Source organism: Martes martes (genome assembly GCF_963455335.1).
Source record: "Martes martes genome assembly, chromosome: 12".
NCBI lineage: Eukaryota > Metazoa > Chordata > Mammalia > Carnivora > Mustelidae > Martes > Martes martes.
The window spans coordinates 57,606,437-57,621,041 of record NC_137900.1 but is presented as its reverse complement, the minus strand read 5'-3'; positions in this window follow the sequence as shown (position 1 = coordinate 57,621,041).

Here is a 14,605-nt window from a genome sequence, read left to right as displayed (position 1 = left end):
GCCTTCATTTACAAACATTTTTTTGATGAGATAATTTTAATGAGAATATTGTAATTTTAAGGTTTTGCTTTCTGTGTTCTAGGAAATGTTTTCCTTTCCAGAGTCACAAAGATATCCTTTTATGATTTCTTCTAAAAACCTCATAGTTTAAGCTCTTGGATTCCAATTTATGATCCTGCTTAGAATAATTATTATGTATGATATGAGGTCAAGATTAAGATTGATTTTTTTATCTTCATGGATATTCAATTGCTCTTCCCCATTTCTGTAAAGACTTTTCTTTCCACATTCAATTGTTTTGTTGCCTTTGCTGAAAAGCAGTTATTCATATAACTTTGTGCTTGCTTTTGAACTCTGCCTGCTCCATTTATCTATCTATCCATATGCCAGTACCACAAGATCTTGTTTAAGTTTGGTAATACAAATCTTCCAAATTTGATTCTCAATTTCAAGATAGTAGATTATGGTTAAACATGGTTTTGCATGTAGATAGCTTCCTTCTCATATTTATATAAGTTTTAAAAATAATTTAAATTAATAAGTATTCATTTTAGAAACTTGGGATTCCAGATAAAGACACATAAAGAATTTGTGAAAATCACTCCTAATCCTCATGGAACTTGAACATATATAAAGCACATGCAAAAACATTATGAATAAGGTCAAGTGTATACCTAGAGTTGGCAGATGAATGGTACTGTCAATTAGTCTGGTCTTTTATTTGCAGGGCTTTGAACAATGTTGCCCTGGGAGATATGTATTTGCCTATGAGGAGATTCAATCAACAAGAACTAACATTGTCTTGTTATTCAAGAGAGTTTTGAGGGGTACCTGGGTGGCACAGTCAGTTAAAAGTAGGACTCTTGGTTTTAGCTCAGGTCATGATTCAGGGTGATGAGATTGAGCCCTGAGTGTGGCTCCTCACTCAGCAGGGAGCCTGCTTGAGATTCTGTCTCCCTCTCTCTCTGTCTCTCCCGCTCATGTGCACGCTGTCTCTCTCTATCAAATAAATATAAATGAATGAATGAATGAATAAATAAATAAATCTTTTTAACATTATTATTTTTAAAAGCCTTGATATATCAAACTGGTTATCAGTATGCCCTTTTGGTGAGAATTCAGAAAAGAGGAAGACATTACTGGGATTCTGATTGTATTTGTCTTATTAGCTTAAATTCTCAAATTCTACTTGATTGAGAAAATCAGGATCCACTGTGTTTTAAATGTAATGGCTTCAAATTCATTAAATAAATATTGCCTCTGTTCATGTGAGTCTGAAAAAAAATGGGGGAATACATGCTAGGCTGTTAGCATGAAAATGTAGTGACCTATATTAAGTATGTAAGGAACAGTCATACCACATGGGAAAGCATCACTCTACCTAAGAAATTTCATTTCTGCATATTTAGGAAAATCCAGAGTTAGCTGCAGTCCTCCATCTGTCACTTCACTATTGTGAGTTTGTTGTCACTATCTTTTTCCGTTTTTATTAAGCATAGCAACCCAAGAGTTGGCTGGGGGTGATGAGCAGCTGTGGTGCCAGCAGCCTCTTCATTACCCAAAGGCTTGGGATCTGCTCTTTGCTCCTATGTCTTTGAGTTTCTAAGTTTGGGGGGGATTTTTCTTGATTCTTTGGTGGGCATATTTTCTCTTCCCAAAGGCTAGACTGTGGACTTACACCACCTTCTGACTTTTTAGCAATGGAAGGTTTTTTTTTTTCACCTGTCTTTGAATATTTCTTTGGTCATCAATGTAGAAGATTGGGGTTTGGGTAGGTTCAAAATACTCGATTCATGCCATCAGTGAAAGTCAATTATCCATGTTCTGTAGTGTGTAGGGAAGACTTTACATATAGAATTAAAGAAATACCTGTGGTAATTCCCAAACTATTATGCATATTCATAATTAGACCAATGGGGACAAATATTATACTTTCAAAACTTTTTTCTGTAATTAAACCTATTCTTTTTTTTTTTTTTTAATTTTTTATTTATTTTCAGCGTAACAGTATTCATTGTTTTTTCACCACACCCAGTGCTCCATGCAATCTGTGCCCTCCCTAATACCCACCACCTGGTTCCCCCACCCTCCCACCCCGCCCCTTCAAAACCCTCAGGTTGTTTTTCAGAGTCCATAGTCTCTCATGGTTCACCTCCCCTTCCAATTTCCCTCAACTCCCTTCTCCTCTCCATCTACCCTTGTCCTCTATATTATTTGTTATGCTCCACCAATAAGTGAAACCATATGATACTTGACTTTCTCTGTTTGACTTATTTCACTCAGCATAATCTCTTCCAGTCCTGTCCATGTTGCTACAAAAGTTGGGTATTCGTCCTTTCTGATGGAGGCATAATACTCCATAGTGTATATGGACCACATCTTCCTTATCCATTCATCCGTTGAAGGGCATCTTGGTTCTTTCCACAGTTTGGCGACCGTGGCCATTGCTGCTATAAACATTGGGGTACAGATGGCCCTTCTTTTCACTACATCTGTATCTTTGGGGTAAATACCCAGCAGTGCAATTGCAGGGTCATAGGGAAGATCTATTTTTAATTTCCTGAGGAATCTCCACACTGTTCTCCAAAGTGGCTGCACCAGTTTGCATTCCCACCAACAGTGTAAGAGGGTTCCCCTTTCTCCACATCCTCTCCAACACACGTTGTTTCCTGTCTTGCTAATTTTGGCCATTCTAACTGGTGTAAGGTGGTATCTCAATGTGGTTTTGATTTGAATCTCCCTGATGGCTAGTGATGATGAACATTTTTTCATGTGTCTGGTAGCCATTTGTATGTCTTCCTTGGAGAAGTGTCTGTTCATATCTTCTGCCCATTTTTTAATATGATTATCTGTTTTGTGTGTGTTGAGTTTGAGGAGTTCTTTATAGATCCTGGATATCAACCTTTTATCTGTACTGTCATTTGCAAATATCTTCTCCCATTCCATGGGTTGCCTCTTTGTTTTGATGACTGTTTCTTTTGCTGTGCAGAAGCTTTTTATCTTGATGAGGTCCCAGAAGTTCATCTTTGCCTTTGTTTCCTTCGCCTTTGGAGACATATCTTAAAAGAAGTTGCTGTGGCTGATATCAAAGAGGTTACTGCCTATGTTCTCCTCTAGGATTCTGGTGGATTCCTGTCTCACGTTGAGGTCTTTTATCCATTTCGAGTTTATCTTTGTGTACGGTGTAAGAGAATGGTCAAGTTTCATTCTTCTACATATAGCTGTCCAGTTTTCCCAGCACCATTTATTGAAGAGACTGTCTTTTTTCCACTGGATATTTTTTCCTGTTTTGTCAAAGATTATTTGACCATAGAGTTGAGGGTCCATATCTGGGCTCTCTACTCTGTTCCACTGGTCCATGTGTCTGTTTTTATGCCAGTACCATGCTGTCTTGGTGATCACAGCTTTGTAGTAAAGCTTGAAATCAGGTAACGTGATGCCACCAGTTTTATTTTTGTTTTTCAACATTTCCTTAGCAATTCGGGGTCTCTTCTGATTCCATACAAATTTTAGTATTATTTGCTCCAGCTCTTTGAAAAATACTGGTGGAATTTTGATTGGAATGGCATTAAAAGTATAGATTGCTCTGGGCAGTATAGACATTTTAACGATGTTTATTCTTCCCATCCAAGAGCATGGAATGGTCTTCCATCTTTTTGTGTCTTCTTCAATTTCTTTTAGGAGTGTTCTGTAGTTCCTCGAGTACAGATCTTTAACCTCTTTGGTTAGGTTTATTCCGAGGTATCTTATGGTTTTTGGTGCTATAGTAAATGGAATCGATTCTCTAATTTGCCTTTCTGTATTTTCATTGTTAGTGTATAAGAAAGCCACTGATTTCTGGACATTGACTTTGTATCCTGCTACATTACTGAATTGCTGTATGAGTTCTAGTAGTTTGGAGGTGGAGTCTTTCGGGTTTTCCATATAAAGAATCATGTCATCTGCGAAGAGAGAGAGTTTGACTTCTTCCTTGCCAATCTGGATACCTTTTATTTCTCTTTGTTGTCTGATTGCTGTTGCTAGGACTTCTAATACTATGTTGAACAAGAGTGGTGAGAGTGGGCATCCTTGTCGTGTTCCTGATCTCAATGGGAAGGCTGCAAGCTTTTTCCCATTGAGGATGATATTTGCTGTGGGTTTTTCATAGATAGATTTGATGAAGTTCAGGAATGTTCCCTCTATCCCTATACTTTGAAGCGTTTTAATCAGGAACGGATGCTGGATTTTGTCAAAAGCTTTTTCTGCATCAATGGAGAGGATCATGTGGTTCTTCTTTCTTCTCTTATTGATTTGTTCTATCACATTGATTGATTTGCGAATGTTGAACCATCCTTGTAACCCAGGGATGAATCCTACCTGGTCATGGTGGATAATCTTTTTAATGTGCTGTTGGATCCTGTTTGCTAGGATCTTGTTGAGAATCTTAGCATCCATATTCATCAGTGATATCGGTCTGAAATTCTCCTTTTTGGTAGGGTCTTTGCCTGGTTTGGGGATCAGGGTAATGCTGGCTTCATAAAAAGAGTCTGGAAGTTTTCCTTCTGCTTCAATTTTTTGAAACAGCTTCAGGAGAATAGGTATTATTTCTTCTTTGAAAGTTTGATAGAATTCCCCAGGGAATCCGTCAGGTCCTGGGCTCTTGTTTTTTGGGAGGTTTTTGATCACTGCTTCAATCTCGTTACTAGATATCGGTCTATTCAGGTTGTCAATTTCTTCCTGGTTCAATTTTGGGAGTTTATAGTTTTCTAGGAATGCATCCATTTCATCTAGGTTGCTTAGCTTATTGGCATATAACTGTTGATAATAGCTTCTGATGATTGTTTCTACTTCCTTGGTGTTAGTTGTGATCTCTCCCTTTTCATTCATAATTTTGTTAATTTGGGCTTTCTCTCTTTTCTTTTGGATTAGTGTGGCCAATGGTTTATCGATCTTATTGATTCTTTCAAAAAACCAGCTTCTAGTTTTGTTGATACGTTCTACTGTATCTCTGGTTTCTACCTCGTTGATCTCTGCTCTAATCTTGATTATTTCCCTTCTTACGTGTGGAGTTGGTTTGATTTGTTGTTGATTCTCCAGTTCTTTAAGGTGTAGAGACAGCTGGTGTATTCTGGATTTTTCAATGTTTTTGAGGGAGGCTTGGATGGCTATGAATTTCCCCCTTAGGACCGCCTTTGCTGTATCCCATAGGTTTTGGAGTGAAGTGTCTTCGTTCTCATTGGTTTCCATAAATTGTTTAAGTTCTTCTTTGATCTCCTGGTTGATCCAAGCATTCTTAAGCAAGGTGGTCTTTAGCTTCCAGGTATTTGAGTTCCTTCTGAACTTTTCCTTGTGATTGAGCTCCAGTTTCAAAGCATTGTGATCTGAGAATATGCATGGAATAATCTCAGTCTTTTGGTATCGGTTGAGCCCTGATTTGTGACCCAGTATGTGGTCTATTCTGGAGAAGGTTCCATGTGCACTTGAGAAGAATGAGTATTCTGTTGTTTTAGGGTGGAATGTTCTGTATATATCTATGAGGTCCATCTGGTCCAATGTATCATTCAATGCTCTTATTTCTTTATTGATTTTCTGCTTCGATGATCTGTCTATTTCTGAGAGAGGCGTGTTAAGATCTCCTACTATTAATGTATTCATATCAATATGACTCTTTATCTTGATTAATAGTTTTCTTATGTAATTGGCTGCTCCCATATTGGGGGCATAGATATTTACAATTGTTAGATCATCTTGGTGGATAGTCCCTTTAAGAATGATGTAGTGTCCTTCTGTATCCCTGACTACCGTCTTTAGTTTAAAATCTAATTTATCTGATATGAGAATCGCTACCCCGGCCTTCTTTTGAGGCCCATTGGCATGAAAGATGCTTCTCCATCCCTTCACTTTCAGTCTGGGTGTATCTTTAGGTTCAAAATGGGTCTCTTGTAGACAACATATGGATGGGTCCTGTCGTTTTATCCAATCTGCAACCCTGTGTCGTTTTATGGGTGCATTTAGGCCATTCACATTGAGAGTGATTATTGAGAGATACGTTTTTATTGACATTGTGTTATCTTTGAAGTCTTTCTTTCTGTCGATTGTCTCTATATTTCTGTTCAATGCTATTCTTAGGATTTTTCCTCTTTTATAGAACCCCCCTTAATATTTCCTGCAGTGTCGGCTTGGTGGTTGCATAGTCTTTCAAGCCTTGCCGGTCTTGGAAACTCTTTATCTCTCCATCCATTTTGAATGTCAGTCTTGCTGGATAAAGTATTCTTGGCTGCATGTTCTTCTCATTTAGTGCCCTGAATATATCTTGCCAGCCCTTTCTGGCTTGCCAGGTCTCTGTGGACAGGTCTGACGTTATTCTGATGGGCTTTCCTCTGTATGTAAGGAGCTTCTTTGTCCTAGCAGCTTTCAAGAGATTGTATCTACAATTATGATTCCTCAATTTTACTATGAGGTGCCTGGATGTTTTTTTTGAATTTATAATCTTGGGGGGGGACCTTTCTACTTCTAGTACATGAACACTTGTTCCATTCGCAAGATTGGAAAAATTTTCATGAAAAACTTGTTCCACTATATCTTCTAGACTTCTTTCTTTCTCCTCCCCTTCAGGGATTCCAATAATTCTGACGTTGGAACGTTTCATGGCATCATTTATTTCCCTGATTCTGTTTTCGTGCCTTCTAAGCTGTTTGTTCCAGGCTTCCTCCTGATCCTTTCTCTCTATTTGTTTGTCCTCCAGATCACTAATTCTATCTTCTGTCTCAGTTACCCTAGCTTTTAGAGAATTTAGATTAGATTGGAACTCATTGAGAGCATTGTGAACCTCATCCCTGGTGGCCTTCAGCTCTGCCCTAACATTATGAACCTCCTCTCTGGTCGCTTTCAATTCTGCCCTAATCAATTCTGTTTGGTCATCCATGGCTTTCTCCAACCTAGCTATTGCCTGGATAATTGTTAGCCTGAATTCTCTTTCTGACATATTGTCTATGTTGATAGCCGTTAGCTCTGTTGCAGAAGGCCCATCCTCTGTATTTTTCTTCTGTTGGGGATTCCTCCTCCTAGTCATTTTGGTGAGAGATGACTGGACAGATGTAGCTGGATGTATTGACCGTGGTGCAGTCAAGGTGCACCCTGGAACGCTTCTGAGCACTCAGGATTCCCCACCCAAATGAGAGAAAAAAGAAAAGAAAAAGAAAAAAGAGGGAGAGAGAGAGACAGGAAAAAAAGGGAAGATAAAAGTGAAGGTTCAGCCCAAATGGGCCCCAGGGTAAGGTTTATGACGTATACAAACAAAAACAGACAAACAAAAAGACTGATAAAAGTATATGACGAGAGAAAATATATATATATATATATAAGCAAAAAAAAGGAGGAGCCTCATCAAGAAGAACCCCAAGTATAAGATTTATATACTATCCGGACAAACATAAATACACAGAGACACTGGCAGAAGAAAAAGATGGGAGCATGGTTATAGATTCTCGGTGTGGGCGAGGAAGGTTATTTTGATTCTTCCTGGATGTATCTTGATATCTTTGTTAAAGGACTCAACTTTCCTAAGAAAAAGGGGGATTAAAAATTGGTTCACCTATAGGGGTAGCATTGCTTGGAGAAAAGGGGTTACCTTGAAGTTTAACTCTATATGAATATTAGAAAATAAAAATAAAAAAGGAATAAACTGGACTAAACTAAATTAAAAATTTTTTTAAAAATTAAGAAAATAGAAAAGCAAAAGAAAAAACACATGTGTATGTATCAAAAAATTCAGGTTAGAAGTTTATCATGGAATTTGATGTACTGGACATCTCACTGTGATGGTAAATAGGTTAAAAAATTATCTATATAAAAAAAGAAAAAAAATGAACCAGAATAGTGGGAAAGAATTAAAAATAAAAGTTGTATCTATGAAGTAGTGGTGGTTGTTCTCTTGTAGTCTTTTTTTTTTTTTTTTCCTGATTTGTTTTCTGGGGGAGGGGGCTGCCACGTGGGTTTTCAGTCAATCATGTTCCCTGAGTTAAGTCCTCCCGACCCCCTCAAGGGGGTGGGCTCTGAGAAAAACGTTTTTTTTCAGGTTTTTGTTCTCTGGAGGTTTTTATGTTTGTTCACTTCTTTTCTCTCGCCTTGACAGCTTTTGGTGGTTTTTGGAGGTTTAGAGGAAAGAAAACTGCACCCCAACCTCCCTCTCAGAGAGAAGCCTCAGTCTGCTCCCCTGCAGGTGCTGCAGCCGCTGGGCCGCTGGCAGAGCAGGTTCTGAGTCGCGGTCCCTGGGGACGCAGGATCTCCTGCTTGTACGCAAAACCAAGGCAGCTGTGGCTGTCTGGGCAGCTCCAGACCGCCAGAGAGGTTCCAAGCAGCAATCGCACACTGAGATTTTCCCGCTGGCTGGGGCTAAGAGCTCAGGTCTTGCGCGCACCTCTCCCAGGGGATGGTTTGGGGCGTGGCGCCTCCAGCTCTATGGGCTCTATCGCCGCGTGGGTCTATCGCCGCGTGGGTCCCAGAACACCAGGCTGGGCGTTCGTGCACCTCTCTCAGGGGAGGTTGAGGCACGCGCGCATCTCCAGGAAGGTTCGCGTTCTGCCGTCTGGTGTGGCTCCCAGCCCCTCACGGGAGCCGGACTCCACCAGTTCTCGGGCGCACTGGCGGCTCCGGGACAAAGACCAGGTTTCTCCGCAGCACTCTCCGGCTCAGCGCCAGGGGATGCTGCCCTGGGTCTGGGGACTTAAGCCCCTATCCCTATCCACCCTGATTCCCACAATTTCCCCGCGCGAGTCTTTGCTCTTTTGAGTGCTTTCAACAAGACTCCAAGTTAATGCTGGTCCCCAGATGCCGGGCACTCTCGTATCGGGGTATTATTTTCCAGTCGGTCGCCTCTGGTGGCTCCCTCCCCCTTTTGTTTATCTTCCGATATCAGTCCGACGTTCCCACTCCACTTTACCTGCCCGCTGGCGTCTTCTGGCCCCCGTAGAGATCCAGACGTGTATAATTCTGATCTCAGGCTGATTTCATGGGTGATCGGAGTTCTTTGGTAGGTAATCAGCTCACTTTAGGGTGCAGGTTGAAAAGGCGCCTCCTCCTACTTCCCCGCCATCTTGTCTCCCCCCCTAATTAAACCTATTCTTATCTTTAATATAGGCAATGACTTTTTTAAAAGAATTGTGCTGTCGAGTATATGTTTTTGGTTTAATATCCTAATACACCTTGTTAGGTAGACAAAACTCATTGTCCTTCATAATGCCTGACAGAAATTAAATAGTCGTTAACAATTAGTTGGCTTCTTTGAATTCCTGGGAATTTATCATAGTTAAGAATTAGAGCCCCATATCTTAGTTTTTCCTTTATGTAGAAACCAAGTCAAATTTTAAGAAACATTATTCATTTGCTCATAAACAAAGGAGAACAATTTAACTTATCTCTGGGCTTCAGGGAAACCATCAGAATTGTTATTAATTATAAATGAAGTCAAAGTGAGTGATATTTTAAAGAAAGTTCACTTTCCCCCTTGAGCATATACTGGTTTTCTATTTTCTTAATTTCTATAGTAATTATTGGCAGTTCCAATGATTGGTACTTAAACAAAAGCTACCTTAATTTTCACTTCAGTTTCAATCTTATGTGAGTGGGATAATGGAAGAGATGACTTCCCAGCAAAGCCCCTGGTTGAGGCATCATTTGTGTCTTATACATCACTTACCATGATGTAATGGTAATTACATTATGTAATTATGTTCAGGGTATATTTTCTGCGATAACAAAAAAAATAAAATAAAAATGGGTTTATAGAGGGTCTTGGATATTGTGTCAGAGTATTTGCATTTCATTGCCTAAGTCATGAAAAGTGAGGATGGTGTTTTGAGAGGACACATAGGAAAGGCTGCATCTGGGATACCTTTTCTCGTAGTGGAGCATAGGATGGATTACAGATGGTAGAACACGGAAGTAACAGCAGCAGTGAGGAGGCTGTTGCATAAAAATCACTCCTTACAGGCACGCTATGACCCAGGCTAACCAAAATTCTCATCGCTTCTCTATCATGCTGTTTCTCTGGGTTTTGTTTTCACTTTTCCTTTGTTCCTTCAATATTTTGTTCTGGTAATGCTTCTTCTCTACACTTGAGACCCTGCCAAGGCATGAATGAATGTGATGCCCTGGTGAAGTACCACCTCTTTCACAAAGACTTTTCGGACTCCTTTAGTTGGTAGTTTTTGTTCTTATCTTTGAAACCCCCACACTGTATTTCTAAAGAGAACATGACATATTTCCTGTCTTTGAGCACCAGAGTTGCAAGGAGTTAAGTCATTCACATGCCTGTTACTGTGTGTTCTCATCACGATAGTGTGCAAGACCCCTGATACTACATTTGTTTGGTTTGGTTTGGTTTATTTTATTTTATTTTATTTTTACTCTTTCACAGAGTTCCTCTCTGGATCTTGTTTGTACAATTTGGGGGAAAACTTATTATCTAGGAACTAATAAGAAGTTTGATCATGGGATGCTGCCTCCCCCCCATCATTTTTTTAAGATTTAGTTATTTATTTGAGAGTGGGAGAGAGAGAGAGCGCACAAACAGTAGGGCCAGAGGGAGAGAGAGAGAGAGAATCTGAAGCAGACTCCCCACTGAGCACAGAGCCCTCAGGGGGCTGGGTCTCACAACCCTAAGATCAGGACCTGGGCCAAAACCAAGAGTCAGACACTCAACCAACTGCGCCACCCAGGAGCCTCTGGGATGCTCTTAAGGATGACTAGGAGTATCAGGGAAATCCATTCCATTTGTTTATCGATTTCACAAACATCCCGAGATCTAGCAGTGGAGCCTACAGGGCATGCTGGGTCTGTGTAAGGCCTGCCTGTGCTCCTGTATGGGCATCTCACCAGGGTTCAGACCGGTCTGCACGGTCTCCACATCAGACTTCTTCACAGAGCACTGACGAGTCCCACAGGTAGTGTCAGGGAGAAGAGGAGAAAACTCTTTTAAATGCTGTAGGGCTTCAGGTAAGATGAAAACGAAGACCTTACTAATGACCTTGAAGAGTAGTTTTGGGGGATTATGTGGATATTGGACTGATGGCTGGCTTTCAAGAAAGTATGGAAGAGGGGCGCCTGGGTGGCTCAGTCAGAAGAGCGTGCGACTCTTGATCTCAGGGTTGTGAGTTCAAGTCCCATGTTGGGTGTGGAGATTACTAAAAACACAAAACAAAACACTTTAGGGGTGCCTGGTTGGCTCAGTTGGTTAAGCCACTGCCTTTGGCTCAGGTCATGATCCCGGAGTCCCAGGACTGAGTCCTGCATTGGGCTCCCAGCTCTGTGCAGAGTCTGCTTCTCCCTCTGACCTTCTCCCCTCTTGTGCTCTCTCTCATTCTCTCTATCTCTCAAATAAATAAATAAAATCTTCAAAAAAAAAGAAAGTATGAAAGAAGAGAAGTTGGATAGAGCAAGTATATGATAAAGAGAAAGAAAATCTTCCCCAAAATGTCTTTCTAAACTGGAGAGAAGCACAACTGAGAAAAAAACCCAGATCAATTTCCAGTCATACATTCTGAATGATAAAGAGATGAAGAAATCAGGAAGAAGTCACAAAAAATAGAAATAATATAGTTGATTATAATAAAGTGCTATAAATGTTGTGTTTTTATTATTTGCTCACTCATGTATACTCCTTATTTCTAAGGAAAACAGCTTTAATGGGGAGCTTGCATTATATATGGGCTTTGGGTAGGTAGATATTGTAGTTGGATCATTCAAAAAATAATAAAACTTGGAATTTATTAGTTATAATAAATAATTATTAGTTATCAGTTAGATAGACTGACTGGATTTTCAAGATAATAAAAAGTTTCCCCCATCCTTGTGTTATGTGTACCTGTTGATGTTTGGAGGGTCATGAAAGTAAAGGCAGGTATTCTCTTTTTATTTTCATCACTCTGCAGGGAAATGAAGTCACAGGCCAGAATGAGAATGTTAGAATAATCATGTTTTATTTGAATTATGGCTATACTAATGCGTTCTGTTATTATAAAACATCACCCAATGTTGCATTATTCTAGTCACTCAGTAGTAAATGGAAAAGCAATTCATAATTAAATTAGTGAAACCCAGCACCAGGCTGACCTTTCAGTAATTCATTTTATGGCTGAACTGTAAGATAGATATAATATGCTGTATGATCTTTGACATATATTATGGATTTAAATAAATTAAATGGAATTAATGTAATACACATGCAGTTGAAAGAGTGTGGAGATAGGAGTATTTTTATGTATGACCTTCCTAATTAGGCAGTGAAGTAGGCTATTAACAAAGCATCACAGAGTTGCCATTACTTTGCTTAGGAAAGGGACCAGAGCTGGAGGAAAGGCTTTAGCAGAAGGTTCTATTAAAATCTATCATGCTTTACTCCTGACCCATGGTTCAAATTCAAAGTATAAACAGAAAGGGGAATGTCTATGTTTTGCTATTAGTTTAGGTCTTTGAAGAGGTTTCTAAAACTTATATCCTGTTTAGACTAGTTCATTAAGAACCCATTATATTGTATCATAAGAGGCAGTTGTCATTAATGACCCACTTTTCTTTCTCTCTACACATTTACTTTCTGTTTATAGGTACGCATACCAGCACTAAATATGAATATGGCTTGTATATGATAAAAAATTTTAAAGTAATTACTTTTTTAGGACTTGAGACCATGTTATTGTGATTTCCTTTTGGTAAATGCTCTGGCTTGAGGTTTTCTAAACCTTAGGCTAAATAAAAACTGATTTCATTCCCCCCCACCCCACTTTTCAAAATGTCTTTAGAATAGAAAGTTAACTTCTTTAAAATGTGATACAGCATTGTTATTTTAATTAGATTTTTAAAATTATTATTACAAGTTGAACATGTTTCTTAGCTATAAATATTTCCAGTGTTTGTAGTTCATTTTTTCAACGACTTTGCCAATGTGTCTCTTGGGGTTTTAGCATTTTCTATGTTAGGTGAATGACCGTTTTTACCCTACAGGTATTTTCCTACTTTCTCCTTAGTCTTCTTGGGGTGTTTTTGATATGCTGAAAGGTGTCATATTCATATTAACCATTTTTCAGAATCCTACTATTGTTCTTAAACTTACAGCTTAGTTTCCTTCCAGATGTAGAATCTTCCACTATCCTTATGGTTTATTTTCCCACAAATAACTCTTTGTTGAAGATCTAAATATTTTTTTTCTTTTATGGAGGTAACCAATACTATACTTATTGGATAATATTATTTTCTAAATATTTGGCATGATATTCCTGCCTCCATTCTATATAAAATTAATAGCAAGGGATTACATAAATTTAAGATATAAATACAAATAGATTCTAGTATGATAGATTGGAGTTCTTTTACTCTCTGTTCAGTTGGCTGTTGGTTTGTTCTTGTTTCCAGACTTAACTGTTATAATTATAGCTTTATAGTGTATTCTTTATCTGACAGAGAAATTAAACTTCTTTTCATTTTTTTCAAAATTTTAGCTAATCTCAGATGTTTTCAAATTTTTGTTAATTTTAAAAATACGTTTACAAGTTTAGTGTTTCACATTGAACTTTTAAATTATTTTGAGATAAATGAACATCTTTGCAGTATTTAATTTTCATGAAGAACAATGTCTGCCTTCTCCATGCATGTACATCTGATTCATACTTGAGAGTACTTTTTGTGGTTTTCTTCATCTAAGACCTGTGGGATTTCACATCACTATCAGTCACCCACACATAAATGCATTTGGCTCATACTCTTAACACGATATATTCCCCTCTATTGCATCTTTTTTTAAAGTCCTTCAAACTTCTCTTCACTGTCCTTACTATTTACTGCTTTTTTTTTTTCCTCCACTTTTCCCCCTCCCTAATACAGACATTCAAAATGGTTAGGGGAAGCTTATTATGTCCTAACATCACTTAGCTCTGTCATGTCGAAAGTGACAAATAGATCCATTCCTGAATCAATGAAGGATAATCATGGTTCCTTTACTATGATAGAGAAGTCATAGAAAGTGATTTGCCCACCGTTATTATTCAAATATAGTAAGATTTATTTCACAGATTCTCAATACAATATAAAATCTCGTAATAAATCATTTAATATTTTGCTTCACTTACCAAGCAAATTACTAGCTATTTTCCCTCAACTCACTAAGACAGATATTACATTTTACAATTTGCATTGCTTTTTACTGTAGGTGTAAAAATGAAATCCCTGAAGATTTATAATGACAAGATAACTACAGTGTAAAAACAGGAAGGGTTCAAGCTTTATGACACACAACTTAATTCAAGGTTATGAAAATAGAAATATTGAGGCTAAACAAACATCTTTCATAATGATATATTATAACACAAATAGTTTGGTGAAAAGAATTTATTTTTACAAACTTAAATCTGAAGTATTTTCCATTTAAATAATATGCTTGAACTAGTACAAAATTTGGCTAAAAAGAACATTTTTACAGGGTACATACATACAGTTTTATGATAGAAACATTATGGGTTTTCTTTCACAGGAGCAGCAATACATCTTTTATATTCTCAAGTCTACTTTTAAAATAATATAATTTGACCCAACTTTTTATATATTTAAATTTTTTAGTGGAAAATCTCAAACATAT